The sequence below is a fragment of the Epinephelus moara genome, chromosome 18, assembly GCF_006386435.1.
Source record: "Epinephelus moara isolate mb chromosome 18, YSFRI_EMoa_1.0, whole genome shotgun sequence".
Lineage (NCBI taxonomy): Eukaryota > Metazoa > Chordata > Actinopteri > Perciformes > Serranidae > Epinephelus > Epinephelus moara.
The window spans coordinates 2,830,020-2,834,795 of NC_065523.1; positions in this window are offsets into that span (position 1 = coordinate 2,830,020).

Here is a 4,776-nt window from a genome sequence, read left to right on the forward strand (position 1 = left end):
GGCAAATTGTGATTTGTGATATTGGGCTTTATAAATAAAATTGATTGATTGATTGATTGATTGATTGATTGATTGAATTGATTGAACAGGAAAACCCAGAGTTGACTGAACTGGTTGATAACCAGCTTTGTAGTACCGGTTATCCAGCCAGTGTTAGGGATAGTCAAACCAGATAATAAAAAGATATCCTGGGTAAATTGAACTGGCTTCGTAGTATAGGCCTCAGCTCTGTCAAAAGTGAAAAAAAAAAAATAGATATGTTGTCTAAATTACTTGCCAACAGGACACATTGGAGACATTTTCTTTCCCTTCGATGGAAGATAGCTGTTGGATGTGATTCTGGTCTTTGTGCTAAGCTAACTTAGTCTCTCTGCAGAATGCACAGACTGGCACATAAAGCCCCTGAAAACATTTTTTTTCAAATCTGAAGTATTTTCTGTGACATTTAATATTCATGACAAAAAAAATCATCTTTAGGCATTACTAAACATTCAAATGCTGATAATCCTTGTTGGTGCTTAGATGTAGGTTGTATCAAAGTTTTACATTTAAGCCTGGCCTACGTTGAACCAGTGAGAAGAAATGCAAAATGCAAATACAGGAATGTCAAGTGTCTTCAGGGTCTTAAGGTAAGACAAGTGTTTGACCCAAAATGTCCTTTATCAACCAATTGCTTTGTGATAATTTTAAGAGACCTCCATCGAGACAAGTCTCAATCCTCTGCAATTTAACAGGGACCACCTGTTCTTATTGCATTTTTTCATCACACATCATTCTTGTTTGTATTGATGACAAATACAGAAGGCATGAGCCTATATTTTTCTTTTATCCTTCAAGTCCTTTAGCTGTGGATCTTGCAAAAGTGCATGATCAACAGCTTCATCTTGACCAAACAAACAAGATCACCTCTACTAACATCTTAAACAATTGGTATATTTTTATGCCTTCTTGCCAGCTGTAGCCATGGCCAGAGGCATGAAGTTGCGGGTTGTCCATCTGTCCGTCCATCCCATTCTCTTGAACGCAATATTCCAAGAATGCCCTGAGCAAATTTCTTCAAATTTGGCACAAACTTCCACCTAGACTTAAGGATGAACTGATTAGATTTTAGTGGTCAAAGTTCAAGGTCACTGTGGCCTTGCATCTTTCTCATTTTTGTTAAAGGGCTGTCTCACAGAGACCACCCCGACCCAGATAGACCGGAGTAGACTCCACATATGGTGCAGAGCCTCCCAGTCCTCCGGGCCTGAGGGATCTCCAGGACGACGTCCCCGCGGGAGACTGGACACACCTCCCAGCGTGGAGGCCCCCCATGAGCAAACACTAGAGCTTAAAACTTAAAGACTAAAAGGCAATAGGATAGGATAAAACAGGTATGAGATAAAAATAATGATAAAATGCATAAAAATTTTAGGATTTAGAAAAAAATTAAAGATTTAAAGATTAAAAAATGAAGATTTAGAAATTTAATAATAAAATGCATAAAGATTTAAAAATAAATAATTTAAAAGCATTAGAGATTAAAATAACATATAACAGAATAAAAAGAGTAAAAGAAATAAGTTAAAAGCCAAACTAAAAAGGTGAGTCTTGAGCCTCCTTTTAAAAACATCAACAGTCTCTGCAGCCCTGATGCTCTCCGGAAGGCTATTCCATAAGTGAGGGCCATAATGGCTGAATGCAGCCTCCCCGTGGGTTTTTGTTCTGACTTTTGATTAAAAGGCTGGTGCCGGAGGCAGGGCAGGCCCAAGCCTCCTTGGGGCCCTAAGCAAAATTCACACACCTACTATAAGTTATTTCATGTTCTACTCTATCATTACAGATACACTTGTAAAACTAGATGTGAGAACTTTTTGTTGTAGTTAAATTGTAATCCACAGTGATTAAGGCCATGGAAGCAGACAACAGATTTGCAAACTTGCTGAAAAATCTTTCAATTAATATTTGGCAAAGTCAGCAACTCTCCCTACTGGCCACACAGAGAATCAATACATAAAACCTCAAAGAGCAGCCCAGCATGTTTACCCATTTATGGTTTTTAATCTGAAATGGTAGCCAATTCAGCTACAAGAGCAGCCTGGGGTTGATTTACACTTAATATTCAAAGTGATATAGTACTAAGTGGGATACCAAATGTCATCTAGTAAAAGTAACAGTAACAAAATGAACCAGTCCTTTACTGTAAACACAATCTGCTTTGTTATTTTTTGTTTTAAATAAACTGCAACACAGAGGGGACAGTGGATGGAGCAAAGGATGGAGATGGACCTAAGATGGAAAACAACAACAAAAGCTAGTCATGTTAGATGTCATATTACACTTGCTGCTTATTTTCTAAGTAAAATAGTACAGCTATAGCTTGTAATAAGAAAACAATCTGCCAGTGGAACAACTGAAAATTGCTTGAGAAGTTTTGAAATAATATGCATTTGTCTAAAAAGATGTCTCTTTTCATATAATTATATCTTATATTAAAAATGATTCATCTCAGAATGTCCTGCAGTACACTGAGCAATTACAAAGGCTGTTTTGTTGTTAACTTGCCAGGTACAGCTGAGGTTGCAGCAGACACAGAGGGGACAGTGGGCACAGTGGATGGGGCAGAGGATGGAGATGGACCTAAGATGAAAAACATGCCCCTTGCCATATGATTATATCTTATATTAGTATATCTTATGAGATAATTTGACTAGAAATTAAATATATATGGTGACAATTTTTCCCTCACCTGATTCATTAGCCTTGGCTGAGCCTGAGGAGGTGGACTGCCTCTGGGCTGAGCCAGTGCCTCCTCCAAAATACTTAAACAGTGCTCCTGGGGAAGTTTCATATAACTTATGAGCATAATAGGGAGTTGATGTAAAAGGAATATGTTTATTTACTCACATAAATTACTATGCTCTGCAGCAAACAACATATCTCAAACTATAAGTTAACTAAGTTAATTCATTAATGCAAAAACATATTGCTAGCAAACGTCACCGCGTCTGTAATTAATGTTAGTTGTTATTAAACATTTGCTATCAAACGTTATCAAAAACGTTATTTTGATGCCCAAAAGTGACCCAGAATATATACACCGAGAATCAACTTATTCAGAGTATTGCACAAACACAAAAACGTTAGCTTGAATAGTAAGCTATCTAACCTACCAGTTAAAAGAGAAATTTCTCTAGTTTTGAACTAACGTTAGTTAGCTAATTTGCTATTATAGGCTAACATAGTTGGAACAAAATATCAACAATAATTAGGGACTTTCCTAATTTGAGGAAACTTTTTAAAATCTCCTTGACACCAAACGTTACATTACCAAGATATGCAGACATACCTTTATCTTGTTGTTTTTTTCTCCTCTTCCTCTTTCTTCCTTTTTCTTTCTTCTGCCCATGAAAGGTATGTCCTATTTGCGACATTATTAGGCCTTCCACCTGCTCCTAGCTCCTTGGATGCGCAGTGCGCACTGCAGGGCTGGATGCACACCTTCCTAGCGGAGCTCTGACATTTAGAGCAGAGAGGCAGTAGGAAACACAAACGTGACATATCGTTAGTGTCTATGCGCACTGCAGAGGGTTTGTCTCGCCATGAAACAGGAAATTGCTATAAATTTGGAGTAAATGGTCCGTTGTCCACCAAACTTGACATGATTCATATTTGTTCCGCCCTTAACATATTTATATGACAATATTCCGTGATAGTCATAGCGCCACCTAGTGGTGAAAGGAAGTACTTCTTACCAGACACTTATCTTTGGATTCACCTGAAATTTCAGTGCTGTGGTATGTATTTGATGTACACAAACATGACATATCATTAGTGTCAATACAATGCTGCAGAGGGTTTAATTTTGATGTCTCGCCATGAAACAGGAAATTGCTATATTTTTGCAGTAAATGTTCTGATCTCCATCAAACTTCAGATGATTCATATTAGTCCTGCCCTGAAAACATTTATATGACCATATTTCCTGATACGCATAGTGCTACCTAGTGGTGACAGGAAGTAGGTCTCAAACACTTATCTTTTGATTTATCTGAAAGTTAAATGCTGTGGTTGATGTATAAAAACATGATGTATAATTACTGCACTCTCCAACTCCCTCTAGTGGAAAGAGGAAGTGATACAAAATGTGAAATATGTCATTCCAGCACTGTATCAAAGATATGCTAATGATAAGTCACTCGTGCATGCGATGTCTAACTTTGACAGAAATGAATTGACACGTCAGAAGACGTCCTGCCAGCCCCCCCTCTGAGTTGCGTGAAGGTGCGAGGGCCCGTTCATCGCTGCTTGCAGCTTTAATTATTATTCTTCTTCTTATTCTTCCTCCAAATGAATTGCCTTTTTGGGAGGCTTAACATACCCAAAAACTCATGAAACTTTGCACACATCTCAGAACTGGTGAAAAATTTGATATTTTAAGGGTCTCGTGCGCAGGTTCAAAAAAATGGCTCAGTAGCGCCCCCTACAAAAGTTTGAGGAAACAGCCCCTGAAGCTAGTTTAACCTACATGTATGAAACTTGGCAGGCTTATGTAACGCTCAGAGATGTACAAAAAAGCCTCTTGGAGGCATGCTGTAAACCCAACAGGAAGTAAGCCATTTTGAATTTACTGTGCAATTTTGGTGCATTTTTGGCCATTTCCAGGGGTCATAAATGAACGAACTAGTCATAGAGATTTCATCCAATCGACTTCAAACCTTGGTCTGTCCCATCCCAAGACCTTGAAGATGAAAAGTTATCAAAAGCTTGAGTTTCCGTCAATGCGTGTGACCGTGG